Below are 18,857 nucleotides of genomic sequence, written 5' to 3' on the forward strand. Positions count from 1 at the left end.
GCAATGACTATTGCTCCAGGTAACTCAGGTTTGGTTCCCAGCACCCACACAGCAGCTTATAACCATCACCAACTCCAATTCCAAAGCAGATGTTCTTCTAGCCTCTGTGAGCACTAGGCATCCACATAGCACACTGACATACACGCAGGCAAAACACCCCCACACATAATATGTAGCTTAAACACTGTTATCTTTTTAAAACTTGCAAAGTTCATCTGGGTGATTTTTACACAGTAAAATCTATGTAAACATAAAATCTGCATGAAACAGAAACATTACTAATGAATTAACTTTCTAGAACTTTTATAGGAATAAATACAAAATTGTTTGGGCAAACTGCTCGGTGATACAATCCAACAGTCCCTTTGATTAACTTAACATATAGTTTAAAAAATGCACTAAGAATCTGAGTAGAACTACCTTGTTGCCAAAGAAAACAGTGGAGTTGTTCTAAATTGTCTTTCTGGTGCAGTCTAAATTTCATCATCTCTGCTCTGTTTTCAACCTTGCTCTGTCCTCCTGGCCAGGCAGATCCCATGCTGTCCCTCTAATATGTCCTTTGTCTTTCTATGCTTGTAGGGATGTGTGAGTGCTTATTCTGCAGTGGTGAGCTGAACTCAGATGGTTCTGCGAATGCCTTAGCTCCTCTGGGAACCTTTCCTTTAACTCCATATGTGATCATAATTTGTTTTTGCTTTGTTTATAGTTCACTGTGTATATCTCTGGGTTTCTATTTCCTATAATCTTTTATATGTTCTTTCTCAATAAGTTACGAGCAACTCCAAGGTCAGAATTGCCTTTTATCCAGCTTGCATTTCCTCAAGAAGTTCTGGAAATGTTCATTAAAATACGTAATGACTTGAGAACATCTTGACAAGATAACAACAACAACAACAAAACAGTAAAATAAAGCTGTTGGACATGGAAGGGGTCGATTTTGAAGCAAAAAGAAGATTAAAATTACATTATGACAAATAAGGTGTAAGTATAAGAGAATACTTTTTGTTTATTAATGATCAGTTACAACCATTGAATTTTGTATTGTAAGAAGACGACAAGGCAATGGCTCTGCAAACCTCTTTGTTCTATCTTCCTTGTACATAGTTGTTTGGAGATATAGGAAGCAAGAAACAGGAGAACCTGGAATAAGACATATAGGAACAGTCCAATGAATAATGTATCCTTAAAAAGAAAGAATGACAGAAGTAAAGAAGAGAGGGAAGAAGGAAGAATGGCAGGGAGGGGAGGGAAAAGGGCAAAGGGGGACTGGAGAAGGAGGACAGGAAAGGGAAAGGGAGGAGGGGGGAGAAGGAGAAGGAGAGAGGGAAGAAGGGAGAAAGGGATGGAGGGAGGGAAGGAGGGAAGGAGAGAGGGAGAGAGAGAGAGAGAGATGGGGAAACAGTTTCCTATCTTCTGTTTACTGTAAGGATCTAGAGAGCAACCCATAGTGTGCGGTGTGGTTAAGAGGGTTGTGTTCCTTCTTGAAACTATATAAACATGGCCTCCAACTCATTCTGAATTTAGAGACTACAGAAAATGTCCTTATTCAAAGTCAACATCCCATTTACAAATAATTTATAAGTGTTTTGTTGCTTTTATATTCAGTTGCGAAATTAACACATCATTATTTGTCACTTGAAAAGATAATGTAAACTTAAGAGCCAGAATTACATATGTGGATCTTAACTAGACAATGGATTGACTGAACATTGAAATACTTTTTAAAATTCTTTTGTGCTATCAATATTCTTATCTCTGTTAATAGGTTCTGGCAAGTGTAAGCAAACAATGATAATAGAAGTCAAAAGACATTAATTTTAAAATAATGCCTGTGACTTGAAAATGACTAATCATCTTTTATTTCAGTGATACCAAGTAGTTCTTAGGTACTAAGAAATTAACTCTAAGAAATTAGCAGTTGAACATTAAATGAAAATCTAGTGTAGCTTCATATGCTGAAATTTTCTTAAGCAAACACATTTTAAACTTGTTAAGTTAAAAGCATTCCATTCATTTAAAGAATACTTATAAATTAAGAATATTAAGCAAAAGATGATGAAAAATAGATTATTTTTGAGATTCTGATGTAATTTTGAACTCTGATAATTGTTATTCAAATATGACAAAATACCTATATTCAAAGAACAATCTATTTAGTGCATTGAACAACCTGAGTCAGACTAGTCACTTCCACAATTAGACCTTGTGCAAATATGGCAGAGATCATGAGTCTAGGAAGAAGTAGAAGAAATCTACTCTGAAGTCATGAACATCATTGCAAATTCCATTTGACTCTACTGAACAAAGCCACCGTTTGGATTGGATGGGGAGGGGTTTGAGACAGGGCTTCACTTTATAGCTCCTCTTGGCCTGGAACTTGCTGTGTATTTCAGACTGGCCCAGGAATCACAGCATGCTTCAATCCATTTGCTTCAAAATGACATCTTTGTACAGATCATAGTAAGAGGTTCAAACACAGAGGTCTTCTTCTCTGTTATTCCTTTATCAATGTATAATAATATGTTTACCATTTACAAAGTAGGAAAGTTTAACTGGCCTAGCTGCATGCTGGCCGTGACGATGCCCACTTGAAGAATAACTTAAATATTAATGAAGTTACTTTCCACTATCCTATCTTATTTTTAATTTTTAGAAATATGGGACAAATAATATTTCCAAATGAGTATAAATTTCATTTTGTGGAAAGATCCAGTTTAAAACAATGATGTAAATATTAATAGAGTCTTTATTTTCCTCACTATAACTCAACTAAAATCTATATAAATTAAAACTATAAACAATAGGATAGATACAAAATGAAATACCCATTACTTTTTGAGTTCTTATGGCCAAGAAGCAAGGCATCTTCATGAGCATCTTCAATGAAGCACAATGCAGAGGTGACCTCTGGGCAGTGTGGACAGGATGGACCTTCGGAGTTTAGATCTCATCAGAAGGGGCTGCAGCCACTCAGCCACTACGGTGTCCATTATAAGAACCTTGCTCCTGTAATCCTCATTTTTTTTTAAACAGAAGGCAGAAATATGTATTTTAGTAAAACCTTTAAGTCTGTATGTATTTTAGCCAGTTTAATTCAATAGTGAAATGAAATTTATCTATAGAACATGAAGAAAACATGTCCATAGGTTGCTTTTGGCTCAACAAAATTATGTCACTCTGCTAGAGACTTTGATTTAAAAACAAAAGAAGATTGGGTTTCAAATTACCAGTTTTATGCGTACTATTATCTCCTGATGATGCTGATGACACATGATCACTGGCTATATAAAATAATTAGACACAGTTGGTGGAGCGTTTTAGATGTGGATCTGGAGGACCACGAGATTTGCCAATACACTAAGAAAGAAATGCCTTTTATTTCAAGGCAGTATTTAATATGTGTGGACAGACAGTCAATTTATAGAAGATCACATTCATTCTTCTTGGTATAGGATATACCTAATTCATAAAATTACTATAGTTTACAAGAATATATACCCGAAGAAAGCGAATATTAATGTAGACATGCTAATATGTTAGCATGACCAATTAATGTATCGATTAAGCAGTTAACATGATCAGAGATATTTATATCTGATTGTATGCTTTATATGCAGTGTCTTACTTGCTGTGCACAACAATCTTAAGATTTAGGTAATTCTATAACGCGTGTTCCTTTGATGAAATCAGAAAATACAAGCCATTTGCTCAATATCACTGAGATTTCAGGACCCCCAATTGCAGAATCTGGCCTTTTAAGGGAGTGTTTTGCGATTGTCATTATTCATGTTTAATGCCGAGTCCTGCTCAGAGCCAGCTGGCCTCATTGCCCGAGTGCCCATGAAGAGTATGTTATCATTCAAAACTGATGGCTAGCGAAACTGCGGCTCCAGGAAGGTGACTGACTTTCCCTATGTTCGGAGCACCGGGAGGACGGTTCTGATCCGAAGGCCTCAAACCAGGTGTTTTTGAGCACCTTGGCTTGCAACTGCAATAACATCGTTCAAACATATTCTTAGGTGAAGCTGTTCTCCCTTTTCAACTAAGACTAATACTCTTTGACTCTTATTGAATGTTAATACAGGCCAATTGAATAAAATGTCGCTTAGGAATGAAGACGTTTAAGTTTCATAAAAGCATAAGGTCCTTTTCGTTTTGAATCAGACTATTTACCTTTAATTTCAGTTATTACTCATCATAATGGGGTATGTGTATTCATCCCAATACAGTGATGTCTAAAGCATCTTAAATTAGATATTTGATTTTCCTACTTAATTACTAGATCTTAGAATACAAACAAGGTTTTATGAAAAACCGCCACTTTACTCTGGATTTCTTTTCAGAATATAGAGGAAAGCCAATTTTACTCTTTCCAGGTTAATTTTTGTGCATTTTTTCCCTTTAAGCTACAGAACATTTTATGAACATTTTATTTTACTGCTTAGAATATTACAACATGGGTGGGTGCGGGAGCACCCTCATAGAGGCAGGGGAAGTGGGGATGGGATAGGAGGTTTCCAGAGGGGAGAACTGGAGAGGGGATAACATTTGAAATGTAAATAAAGGAAATATCCAGTAAAAGAAAAAAAAAAGAGAAAAACCCATTTACAAGAAATAGGCCATTTGGTGAATAAAAAAAAATGTATCATAAGAAGATAACAATTAAAGCTTGCAGTTATTTTTTATTTTATATCCGGGTCATACTTTGTTTTGACGAACACTATTCTTTTCCAAATTATGTCTAGCCAAATTGTGCAGATTGTTACATCTTAATGTATCTAGGAATAGATTACACATATGTTTACAGAGAATTACCAGGATAGTAATTTGGGGGGACTTTAAATTAGTGATACAATACCTGTCTACTACATTAATTGGCTCCAATTCTATCAAAGTAAGTTACTTTTAAACAGTTCAGTCCTTCACTTTGAATAACCATGTTGTATGTGTATGGGGGACTTAAATATGCTACAACACCACAACATATATGATTTATAATTAAAATTACAAGAATAGCAACCTACAGCTTTTCAAAACCATGACCATAGAACTGTGGGGAATTTTTGAAATGAATCTGGAGACTCATGATTTAAAAGCTTAACTCTTCTTCTCTCTGTCCCATAATGTTGATCTTGGTCTGGTCTGTTCCTCTGTAATTGTTTGAATTGAATTATCCTTTATGACTGATAGTTTCTTATTAAATTACTTATTGATGTGGCTGACACTAGTTGAATAGATTCATTAAACTTCACAAGTTGTTGAAGCCTAGTGCACTGGAAAGGAAAAAAAAATGCCCTTCTTTTTAGACTTCTTAATGGACAAAAAGCGTCATGTTTTTTGAGGCCTTTTAAAGCATTTAATAAAGCATGAAAAGATATGACATCAATCCTACTGAAACACAAGAGAAAATGAATGATGTTACTGTAAATCTTTACATCAATCACATCCAATACTTTGGAAAACAATATAGTTTTGTTTGGATTTCAGAAGTGACAAACAACGTTTGTGACTGGCTTAACATAGTCACTTTCTATTAGTCAAGACCAGAAGCAAGTCAGAGTTAAAATGTGGCCCTGCGTTGCTAGGCAGCTGAGTTGTCTTGACACGGTGGTTAGTTTCCTTTTCACTGAATGACAACAGTGAAATGAAAGAAGTTTTGAAAAACTTGATAATGGTTTTCAAAGGAAACGAATAATTGGTGGTGCTCGCTTGTGCAGCACTGTGTGCAAAATTTCAGGCAGCCATGAGAGAGGACTGTCACTAAAAATTTAAAGTCTTGGACGAAAACTTGACCTAGAGTCTTCTCCAGGTTTTGGCGGTTCATTTTCCAAACACCCCTCTGAGACCAAGAGGTGCAGGATGAAAGCATTAAAACAGATGGGTAAAAGCCCCCAAAGAAAAAAAAGAACCAATGATTGTGATTTAATCCACTAATGAAAGGGAGGAATTAAGTAAAATCTTAAATATGAGCAACGTGTAAAAGACTGTTAGATCGTACCTATAACAAAAATGTATTAACCGCATGGTAGGTTACAGTCAAGCAGACGCTTGAATTAAACACATGGAATATAAAAGGGTCCACATTCACTGACTTACCCTGCATAGGATAAAGCAATTGTGCTAGCATCAGTTTTGAAGATATTCCTATCTAAAGGCTTATGGAAGTCACCACAACTTGAACATCTATTGTCTGATGTTAAAGTTAAATACAGCATATGTTTAATAAAAGCAAGCAGATTAACAAAAACATGAAGACCAAAACAAAACAGATAAAAAACAAAACAAAACAAAAATATACACACACGCGCACACACACACACACACACACACACACACACACACACACAGAGAGAGAGAGAGAGAGAGAGAGAGAGAGAGAGAGAGAGAGAAATACATGTATACGTGTTGCTCACTATTTCAGCCAAGTGCAAGAACTTTTTGTTTCACTCTCTTTGCCATTAATTTACCCAGAATTTTAAAAACTGAGCAAAATGGACTCATATTGAAAGAAAGGACCAATTAGTGTTGGATTAACATTCATGGTTATTTACAGTTGTTTTTGTACTTGTCCCTGTGCTCTGACTTCCTAAAATTTCACAACCCAAAGATTTAGAAAAATGGGGTTGTTTAGACGCAAAGTGCAATGAAGTGGCCGTGACTATTGTGTAGACACCACCTCTCTCATTATACCCTCTCAATCAACACTCAGTACACAGGAAACCGCAATAAAGCCCATCTGCCACGGTTAATCTGCAGGCAAACCCACACCCATGTCTATGCCCGTTACTCTCCAGCCTTATTATTCTCAGATCCAAAGCTTCATAAGGGATCAGCCAAAGTCCATTAAAGTAAATAATAGCCAGAAATGACAGGCTTAGCAAGGATTGGGAGGAAGTTGAACACCAATCTGAGCTCTGAGCTCTGATTAATAGAGAAAAGCATTAGGAGAAAAGGGGAGAAAAATGACCTCAGTCTGCTCCAAAGAATTCCTGAACCTTCGTTGTTAGGGCAAGTGCTACCATCTGAGACGTTAGTGATCCTTGAATTTCCTTCACTTTGATGCAGCTCAAATGGGAAAATTCTGAAGGTTCAGCAAGGTCCCAGACCTCAGCTGGAGAGCTGTCTGGAGTCAACCCTGTCAAAATTCTCTTGTGCAAGAGAAAGCCTTTATTAGCTAGATTGCAACAACAACAATAACAACACCCACAAATGCGCTACACGGTCTCATAAGGAGGCCTGCCTGTGCTCTAAATTGCCTATGCATTTATTGTTTCCTTGTTCATAGTCAGTTTTTAAAAGTCTCCAAACAAATGCACTAAAATAAAACAATAGGGATTCTTAAAATGAATGTTTTGCAGGAGGAACTAGCTGAATTTAGTGTGCTGATAGGCAAGTAGGTCTGTATTCCTGTGTGTGGGGTGGAGTAGTCAAGCACTTATTCAATTTAATTTTAAAATGTGGTATTTCTTTTCATCATACAACGAAGGGGAAACAAACCTTCGCAAGCATTTTAAAATCTGTTCAGTCAAGTAAAAATCTTAAAATATAGCAGATATTATAACTGTAGGTTTTTATATAAATTGACTGGTTGGGGGTGGTACAAGAAACAACACAATCCTCAAATTAGCTGAAAATTTCTTTCCCCGCCACTTAAATGTAAATACCTTTTGAACTTCTGTTTGGTTTGTTTCTTAATGTAAGTGGTCTGGGAGGGTCACACCCCACCCCACCTTTCTCCCCACATAGGCATATTTGCTCTTGAAATGGGACAGGTTTAGTTTGGAATTTTGCTACAGCTCTTCACAAAGCTCTGAAGAAATTTGTGTCTGCTAGATACCGTCTGTGGTCAGGAAGAATTCACTTCGATCTGCTCCATGATTTTTTTTTAAATACTTGTACAAAACCGTATTTGTTTTACAAAACGCAGACTGAGATGAGAGTCCTGGCGAGAACTCTCAGAAACTGGGAGGCTTTTTAAAGTAAGAGAAACTAACGGCACAGCTCTGCCTGCCTCTGCGAGATCCCAGTCTGAAGGGCAGACTGCATTTGGCACAGACAAGCAAATGCACGAAAGACCCCAGTGGTTTCTCAGGAAGATGGTAATGATCCTGACGAGGACTGGATATCGGGGAGGCTCACCTTCAAATGCATTTTTCATTCAAGTTTATATTGTAGCATGCAAATTTCGTAAATAAAGTGAAGAGGTAAGGGCAAGAACTGCGGCTAAATGATGGTGTATCGCAGACACTGCTGACGACTTGGTTAATGCACTCTTGATGCACATGTGGTACAATTTTCATATTTTAATCTTAAGCAGAGGACAAGAAATGACAATTATGAAAAGACAAAAGAGATGCCACCAGGAGCTGTAATTGCTAACCAGGCTGTCCAAAGATGGCAAAAGACATATGAAATCAATATTAAGTTTTCCACAAATGCAGGTATCCCGACAAGGAAATCATAGAACATCATTATAAGCAAATTCTAATACAATTTGGACAGTTTTAAAGAACACAGGATGAGCACAGAAGTTAAGGCTAACTTGCCCTCTGCCACTTTAGCTGAATTCTTGCAGAGGACAAAAGAATCCTGTGAATCATGGTTATGTATTTAGTAAGGATGTAAGCAGTGGTGGCTTTAATATATAAGTACCACCTCTCCCTCAAAATTTAAAGTATTAAAATCAGAAGGAAATTAAGTAGTTCTACTATGCAGTTATAAAAAGTTGAAATTCAGTTGGTTTAATATACAAAGAAGTAAAATGCTTTGCAAGTAAAACAACATCCTAACCATAAAAAGGACTCATAATTAAACACCGAAAAGAAGTTAACGATGAAGTTAACATCATTAAAAGCATTAATAGTAAGACTATTAAATATACACCTTAGGTGTAAACATTGAAATAGAAAGAAAATGGATCAGAAAATAAAAAAGAACTTCAAAGACAAGGTGTATTCAAAGTAAATATACCAATGTACTTTGCTTTTTAAGTTAGGTTTTGCATCTCAGGCTCCAGCTTTAGATCACAGTACAAGCATTTTTGAGAAAGTTAGGTCTGATTCTGCTCACATATCTCTGGGCTTTTTGGTTACCTTTGTGGGAAAGGAGCACACAGCAAAAAGGCTTGCGGTAGTTGTGGTGGTTATGGCTGTTTTTAAGGAAATCTTTTTTTGACCTTTTTCATTCCTTCAGAAATGGTTTTACATCTTTATAGAAATGACCGGAAGTATTGCTAACCCAGCTGAACATTTAAAACCTTTAATGAAATGAAATGTTTAGGATTTTCTCTCCTATCTTCTCATGATTCCTGTAATCAAGCTTCATTTTCAATTCAGACTTCTCCACCACTACACAGAATGCAATAGGAAACAATAACTTTCAATGTTGTGTGAAAATGCTATATTTGGAGTTCAGATTCAATGATTCTGAGAGTGACTTGGTTCTGGACACGTGTCATCACGCTCAAAGGCTCTTTCTGTGAGTGTGGTGATGGTGAGCATCAAACCCAAAACACGTGGATTGTTTGCTGTGTGCCTTTACACTTCCGAAGAACTTCGCCCCCTTGCACGTCACCTTCATGCCAGCAGACTTCTGTACATTCCCAAGTTATCTCGGACTTGGCATAAATAAAAAGAAAATACAGCCTATGCATGTAAAATATGCTTAAGGTCAATTAAAGGCATGACATCATATTTACATATCACAAAATACATGCTATATATGCATGTATATTATTTATGCATGCATATTATATCATATAATAACAAATGTGCGATGTCACACAGCATGAGTAAGATAGTAACTGGACTTGTGGTCTTGACATTTCTATTTTTATGGTTAGTACAAAGTAACTGAAATTTTAATGCTACTTTAATATAAGAAGGGTCTTAATAATAAATTCACTTTGTATTTATATATTAAATTATTTTTCTAAAAGGTCTGCACTAATATGTACAGTGGAATTGATTTGCTATAAATTTTAATATGACAAATTATCTTTTGACACAGCATATTACCAACACATTGAACTGCATTCTTTTCTATGTAGGAGAACAGTAGTTAAAAGAAAAGATATTGCCTTTTTCTTTTATGGAATACGAAGAAACTGGGGGCTGTTGATTATTTTAAAAATAATAAGAACCTTCAAATTCTCTATATGAGACTGTGTTATGGACTTTACATTAACCACAAGGTGTTTCTAATCTTTTAATTCTCTACATTTTCCCTGGTTTCATCCCTATATTTCAATTAATAATGACTATGAACGCAGTACCATATTTGGAGACTTCCAAAACACTCATTAGTATCTTAGTGCAAATTATACTTTAGAAGAAACTTTTGAAACTTTAAAATATATGTAATATATATGACTGTGTCAATGTTACATATGTGGAACTATATATTACATATGTATATACCATAGCACATATTGAATAAGAGTTAACTATTATATTATGAATATATATTTGACACTTCATCTCCTAGAAGTAAACAGTGATAAAATAGCAAAACTCCCCAGTTCAATATTAAAGAGCATTTCAATTTGCTTGTCTATAATCAATCTTTAAGTTTTAAATAATCCTGTCAGTGGATTAGAAGCAGACACTCCTAAGAAATACAGAATCATATGGAATGTGCACATCTACAAATACCCACAAATATTATTAAAATCCTGCTTATTTTTTAAAATCAAAGATTTTAGTGACTGTAATTATTGAAGCTCATCTCATTATGAAGTAGGACAACATAACAAAGAACACATCTCATTTAAAAGAGTTTCAATATAAAAAAACTCTCTCTAACTTGAGGCCACACATAGCTTATTTTTTTTCCCTGTGTACACAGAAACAACGTCGTGTGTGTGTGTGTGTGTGTGTGTGTGTGTGTGTGTGTGTGTGTGTATGTGTGTTTAATAGGATGCTGTTTATTCCACTATCTCTTACCACTCTGTCTCTTTGGATAACAATCACAGGACCCAGATGCTAAGGGTAAGGGATATTCTCCCACAAGCAGCTTCTGGCTCCTTGGCAGACGTGGTAGGCAGTTGTGTTGGCAGCCACAGACCTGCCTCTGGCTGTCTTCTGAGCTTTTGCTGCTGAAGGGGTGGTTGGCTTGCCCTGTCCTCCTGGATACTATTTCCCTTGACAGCCTTCGGTTTTGTGAAGCTTTATTCTATACAAATCCCTCCTGCAATCTCTGGATGAACTCTCTAAGGGCCGAAATGGAGCTGTTCTTTACAGTCGTGTTTAATGATCAGTTGAATTGCCAGGTCAGGTTCTCAGGAAAACCAAACCAAACCAAAACTTTTCTATTCCCTAGAACTACCGTATTTCTTTGTTTTACCCTCTACACAGTGTGTATCCACTAGGTTTCTAGGATGCCGGCCAAGTGATTTTGTATACCGGTGTGAGTTTTAAAGCATTCTTTGCTTCCCTGTACTCTTTTTCACGATCAATTTTCTACAAAATTTTCTCTGATTAAAACTATAAGGAAGGAAACTTGTGATTTTGATAGTTGACTGAGAAGCAATGTGATGAAATAAAAGTTGTGAAACGGAAGCGGAAGTGCTCCCTTACTCCCCGCATGTTTGTAATCTGAATGACATTTTAGAGCATATGCCTACATTGTACAAACAAAAGCACACAGCAGAAACAAAGCAGGTTTCAAAGGCACCAATATAACTGCCTACCCAATAATTTATAAGACATTTTCACACTTCCTCACAATAATTCACAAGTACCATCATCAATGTGTATCAGAGAGTCAGTGATTCATTGGCTCACTTATAGCTGAACATACCCACCAAGTCAAAACAGCACTGTACTTTAGTGTATTTTCTTTATACACAAAAACATTTTTAAGTTTTCTAAAAGAAATATCAGGCCTATTTTGCACTAAAAATGTCTAACTTAATAAATGAAGTCTCCATTGAAATCAATTGTTTTTTTATTGTTCATTTTTCCCCATGGGATTAAAGTCTCCAAGTTATCAATGTTTTCGATTAACAATCGAACTGCTAGACAAAAGAAGAAAATCCCAATTGAATGTGAGATTTCAGACATCTGAAGTTTATAATAGTCCTTGTATGCTTCATGAGAAATCCAGAGTTGTCTGATATATACAGCAATCTTATACATTTAAAACAAATATCGGAAGTAACTTCACTCGAGCTTCAAGGAGAAGTAAGAGGTCTACCGTGCTTGCTTAGCTATATTCATCTTTCAATAACGTTTTAAATATTGACTCCTTTGTGACTTCAAGTATGTCCTTATCCCGTACACTGTTCTATCAACCCTGTATTCGGTGTAGAAATGACCACATTTCAGTGTGCTTCCGAGTTTGCTGTTTTGTGAAACTATCCACATGCAGGAAGTGCATTCTTAGCTATATCAGCCTAAAATTTCAAAGACTGTTGACTCTTAGGCTGCTACAAAAATAAATATATAAACTTATTTTTGTTTCTCTATCAATCTTGCTATTTCTTCAACATATAACCCTTCACAAACACTTATAGAAATAAAAAATGTTAAATATTTAATGAAATATTTTGACTCCTCACCTTGTTCTAACTTGCTTCTCATTTTCTGTACTGTGTAAGAGCTCCAAAGACTTTAAGTATATATGTCGGTATGAATTTAGAACATACTTCATATGGGTTTCTTTTCCTTCTCTGAATTAAATAGTTACACTATTACCCCAAAACTGAGCTTAAGAAATAACTATACAGAAATTTTATTTACATCAGCAGAATTGCAAGTAACACTCTCCAAAATAATAAAGCAAAATGCAAACAAAAACTATTTTTGATTCCTCCTTCTACCAGTAGGTGTCACAATTGGGACTAGAAGGTGGTGAGCTCAGTACAGAATTCACGGCAAAGATCATGCCTTGCCTTTGTAATGCAGAAGGTAGTTTACTAAGAAGGCTCTTCCAAACAGTCCGTGAATATACCCAAATAAATGTGAAGCCATTTGAAATGTAAAAACTCTTCCAAAAACATGTTGGTCAATTCAACGAGGGCAACAAAACTAATTCTCGGAAGTCTTGAAGGACATTGTAGAAGTAAATAAGTAGTGTCCTGGTATGATCAGATTTTAAATAATATTTAAGATGAAATGTAAATATCAAAAATCAAGAGGAGAGCTGCAGCTTTGAATTTTGAAAAAAAAAAAAAAAAAAAACCTCAAGGGTAAGCACTAGCCTTTACCCCACAGTCGACATTTCAATAACACTTGGAAAGCCAGGTCATATTTTTAAAATAAACCTGAAAAAGCTAGCATATTTCCCATGTAGAAACAGAATAAATATTCTTATTCTAGGAAATGCTGAATAATTTAAAAAGTCTGGTTTAAAAGTCTGACTTTTTGCCTCCAAGGGTTACTTTAAAATTTGCGAAGCCAATTTTAACTTAATGTGCTTCAGTGATATGTGAATGTTAAATCACAGTTATTACATATTATTATAGAATGGCTATAAACTTTTAAGTTTTTCCAGAAATAATTTCAAATATGTTTACTTCATCTGAAGACTTTTCAGTCCCTTTGTTAATGTAAAGAATATGTAGGTAGTTGTGAAAAAAAGTATATTTTTCCACACTTAAATATAAGAAAAAATGTTTCCTATTAAAATTGTTTTAAAATCGACATTTGTGTGGGAGACTTACCTAAGGAACCGTAACTACAATAACCTGTTATCTCATTGTTGATTCGTGATATCTCAAGCTATCCAAGCAGCTCATCTGTCCAACCAGAGCTTTCTAGAGTTTTTATTACATGAGAGAAAGCATTCAGACACTGCAAACATGAGAATGCTATCATTTGCTATGTTGTACACTGTGTTTAATGATGATCCAGCTTATGTGAAACTTCCCAATAGAAGCGGAAAGTCACACTCCTCTTGCTTTTACCCGGGGAAGCTCCACTAGATCAGCTGCACAGAGAGGAACTCACCAGTAGAGGCCTCTCTAGATTTAACTTCCAATTGAGAACTCAGATTGTTCCTTCAATTCACTGTCGTTAACACAACTACTTGAAAAGGCTCTTGTTGCATAGGAAAAAAGATCACTCTTTAATGCCCTTTTAAGTTCCATGATGTTGATTAATGTTGCCCTTTACATTAATGATGTTTCAAGGAAAAGAAAACAAATTTAAAATGGATAAATTCTATTGAGGATGCATTAATTAGACAGAGAGTTTGCCATATGCTATGGCTGGAGGGCTTGCTGGCCTTTCTCTTGTAGTTACCTGTGTAAAACCCACCCTATCCTCTACATGAATGCCCAAGCTGAATAGCCATTTGAATGAAGGCTTTAGTTTGATTCGCCATACAAGGGGTACTGTGTCACTGTGTTTTCTTTCTAGGAGTCACTAAGTGATTTCTATATCTGTTGTCATGGTGATATGGCAAAGCAGGGGAAAATGGGGGCAACTTCAGGCTTTCTCCTCACCCTCGCCACTGAGATGTTGTTAGCAAGCCTATAAAACATTGGGCTTTATCTGGGGCTTCTTTTTGTTCTCTGATTGTCAATAAAACTCATTTTAAGGGTAACAAGGACATCTAAATGTCATCTGTCACAGTGTTAGAGAGATTAAGTTTGTTTAGGGACTTGTGTGGGACAAAGGCCACTATTTGTTCCATGGATACAAAGCAGTGTTGGCTATCACCACTCTTGATTTAGAAGGCGGCCCAGAGACTATCGAGGAAATATCATCTCTGTTCCAGGTGACAGGGAGACCCTTTTGACTTGATAGCATCACAATGCAAGAACAACAACCACACAAACATAGATTACCATTTTGAATGAAAATCAGTAATTCCAATACTCTGTTCCAGAGGCCCAACCACAAGTCTCCCTCCTCCCCCACCCCAGAGAAGGGGAAAGAAAGCAGTGAGGACCACAGACCTGTCTTAAAGCATGACGTACGCATGATGGCCCTGAATGAATGATAAAAGAGTGGAGAGAGAGGATTTGCAAGTACAGTCCAACAATAATGTGCATTCAGTAATTCAGCATCTGCTCAGTAATGAGGCTAAATGGAACATACAGATTAATGAAGACATTGGTATTATTAAAATCAAATCCTGTGGTTCATATGCTTTTCTTAATAATGAACACTGTGGCTATTGGAGAGGAAGAACAGGATTTTTTCTATTAATTTGGCACACATCCCAGATCTCATTCAACCAGAACCTATCCCTGCAAAACGCAGCCCATGGCCTTATAGATCTCAGTCTTTCTATTCAATGTGTGCTAATCTGAGAGAAAAATATTTTTCCCTTCTTAAAATGTCTTCAAAAAAAACGTGAACCTGAGGCCTAAGTAATAACTGATTAATATTAGAACTAAGAAAATTCTTCTAACATTCAGAGAGATGGGCAAGTATATAAAATGACAAGAATATAATGGAAGGCTCACATCACATCTGCCTGCACTATGTAAATTGATGCAGCTCCCTTGGGGTTTTTAGAGTCTTCTTACATCAGCACATCCCCAACACATTTTATAGGAAATATTTATGCCAGGGAAGATAACTATCCTAAAACTTAGGTGAAATGTAAATGTTTATAAGGTATCTCGTCCTGTTCATAATACTATTTATTAAATATGAACAGAAGCAGAATACCAGGTTGTGCTTTTCTCCCGCTTCTCTCTGAACCCAACCCCACATACTACACATACTATGTACTCAAATACATCACATGGACCACAGTCCACATTTGGAAAGATAATGATAAACTCCCTGATGACTACGGTTCTATGGAGAAAGAGTAATAGACAGAGAGGTAGAAATAGAGATAGACTTATGTGGAAATACAGCAGTCCAGTTTAAGGACAGAGTATACATTAAAAATATATTTAAGAAAGGCAATGTTTGTTTATTTGTGTATGTGCAAGTGTGTATATGTGTATATATGTATATACTTGAGTGCCCTTAATTCATTCTTTCCAAGTATTATTTGAAAATATCGTATAAATTATCATGAAAAATTTCTCATTATACAACAGTCAATTCTAGCAACTCTCACTATATATATCATTTTATTAGGTAACTAAACTAAAAGTTAAAGACTAACATCTACATCTGGAGCTTGTAAAGCAAAAATTCTGCAAGTTATCCTACCCACGGCTATGGATGCCTGTGATACCAAACATGTAAGAACTAGGAAGAACTACAGCTGGATTCCTTTTCAGAAAGACTCCTGGAGCAAATTATCTTGAACCCAGTGCGATTCCTTTTAAATTAAAAGACTTATTCTGCACAAACTAATAAAAACAAATACAGTATTGAGATACGGTTACAGTCATATTATGGGCCTAGATGACTTTTGTTTAGCATCTTAATAGCTCACTCAATTGTTATTCATTCAGCCACACACAGGACACCAGGGTGTTACGGAGGACAATACTCTTGGGGCATTTTGAGTTCAATTTGTGTTTCCCTACTTATGCAGAACATGTGTTGGCATCAGCTATGGTTAACACAGGGGAATTGCAATATACGATGAAGTTTTATCACATTGTTCCGAGATAATATTTTCTTTTCAAAACACAGTCTTGACAACAGCTGAAGAAGAGGTTTGCAGTACTGCTCTCAAGCATGAGAGATACATGTTTTCCTCTTAGTTTTAAACATATTTATTGTAGTTTTCCAGATAAGGAGGTACATGGAAGGGCTAAGATGCAAATTTCTAACAAAAGTACATTAACTTTTGAAAAGTAACACTGTCATTCATGATTGTAGCTGTAAATGAAGTCTCAAAATAGATCAGTTAGTATACTGAAAGTGACACACAAAGTGTGGACATGGACACACGTGGAATTTCCTAGGTGGAGAGTACTTTCCTTTCAAAGGATATCTTGTTATGCTAGATTTTTTCTAGCCTCAGAGTCAGGGTGTTTCTAATGAGAAAAGCAGAAGGAAATGGAAACTCAGGATTTATTCCTTTTACTGTGTTTCTCCTGAGATAAGAGTCGTCACAATGTCTCAGAACAGTTTTGCAGTTCAGATAGTGATTTCATTTTTCTGGACTTGGGTCATTGAGGCCCCATGCAATCTAAAGTGCAGCTGGCAAATTCATAGTAAGGTTTTAATTTTAAAATATCCACTGCCTTGAAAAAAAATATATCCGAACAGAATTGACAACATTTAAAAGATACAGTGTAAAAGAGAAAAAGAACCAGTTGAAATAAAATGCATTTCCAAATATCCATCAAACTTGCTCTTTTTAGGATGAATGAAGCATTCAATTTTACAAAAACCAAGTATTTTGAAGTTGTACATTAAAAAGAACATAAAATATCTCTTGAGAAGATTATGGGCTTTAAGAGTGGCTTAATCACGAAGTTGATGATTTTAAAATGTTATTTAGAGTAATGTTTTAAAACAAAATTACAGCTTTGAAAATGTCAATAAATCAAGTTCCAGGTAAAGAAGATAATTTTGTTTCTGTTGTGCTCAATGTCTTTTTTAAAAATTACAAAATGCATTAGCGCTGTAACTCTTAGGTCAATGATATTCTAAACTAAAATTCTCACTGCAAAACAAAAGTTATGGTTAACTATGACTTGTTAAAACAATCAGCATTTGAGAGCTGAGCAAAAGCCATTCTCCTAAGTACTTTCGAGTTGAATTGTGTGAGTCCTTATCACTTGGCCAAGGCTTATTCTCTCTGAAAAGGCCACAGTCTAATGTTCATAATGTCATGCACTTTTCCCACTGTATTTGCAGAATCTGAACGAAACATTTTTTTTTTAACCAGTGAAAAGAGAAGATTTTATTAGCTGTCTTTTCTCAAATTACAGTTGTCAGGATTACTCTAGTTCTTAAAAAAATTAAAATTCATTTTATAAAAATACAGATAAACTTTCTTTCAACAATAATATCTGTACTTCTGAATGTTTGGTTTTTATATGTTATTTCAGATAAAATTTTTAATGAAATTTGATTACATAGAATACTTATAGTCATTTATCAGTTTAAGGCTTTTTTTAAGTTCTAGAGAAAAATAAAAATTTAAAAACTTTCATTGTAGTAAAATGATTCCTTTAAGAATAAAAAAAAGTGTTAAAAAATGAGGATAATGTAATTTGAATTTTAACTATGAAAAACATATGTACATGATAATATAAATAATACCGAGTAAGCAAAATATGTCTGTCAAAAAATTGATTTTGCTCTTAATTATTGGCTATCCCAGGGTGACAAGTTATAACATTTTCCTTTAATATAAAACTTTCTGGTAGTACATTTAACTAAGAATGCAGTCAAGGCTGGGTGTGGTGATACACATCTTTCATCCCAGCATTGGGGAAGTAGACTAGGTAGGCAAATTACTGTGAGTTTGAGGCCAGCTTGGTATATAGTTAGACAATAAACAAACAAACAAACAAATCTGACTGATACAGTAATCACATTTCTACTTTCAGAAAATGTTTATCACTCACCTGTATACAAGTTTGTATCTTCAAGAAATACTTAATCTGAAGTGACATTTTCACTGGAAAGCAGCCATTTTGAGTCCTCTAAAGGTATCAGCTCCACTTCCTTGCTGGCAACAGTGTTTCTTCTAATCATCTTTTTTCTTCGTTCTTCTCATGGAGCCATTTATCTTAGGGTCTTAACGCTCCTGTTGTCCTTGCATTTTATCCTTATTTATCAGTCACATGTTCTTTTACTGAAATTTCAGGGTTTGTTAGACTACTTTTTATTCACATTTAAAAATAATATTTCACATTCTAGTTCTCATTACTTAAGGTCAATATTTGGTGGAGTTATTTTAAGTGAGTAAAATTTTTAAATGAGTAAAACACAGTATTTGGAATTTAAGTAATATTCTGCCTTTATTTTCTACTTTTT

At 35.4% G+C, this 18,857-nt stretch overlaps 1 long non-coding RNA gene across 4 annotated transcripts; it reads right to left on the minus strand.

Moving 5' to 3' along the window:
- Positions 1 to 982: 982 nt before the first annotated feature.
- Positions 983 to 18,554, minus strand: Gm30905. 4 transcript variants are annotated; one of them, XR_870993.2, is made up of 3 exons: positions 18,446 to 18,554; positions 2,833 to 3,006; positions 983 to 1,140 (listed from the first exon to the last, which is right to left on the minus strand). It is a non-coding gene; the product is annotated as a predicted gene, 30905 (long non-coding RNA). The 4 variants fall into 4 exon arrangements; XR_870992.1 differs by having other exon boundaries at positions 2,833 to 3,014; positions 18,446 to 18,521; XR_379696.3 differs by lacking the exon at positions 18,446 to 18,554 and adding an exon at positions 10,944 to 11,210.
- Positions 18,555 to 18,857: the final 303 nt, after the last annotated feature.

The sequence above is a fragment of the Mus musculus genome, chromosome 9 (genome assembly GCF_000001635.26).
Source record: "Mus musculus strain C57BL/6J chromosome 9, GRCm38.p6 C57BL/6J".
In the NCBI taxonomy this organism is placed as follows: Eukaryota; Metazoa; Chordata; class Mammalia; order Rodentia; family Muridae; genus Mus; species Mus musculus.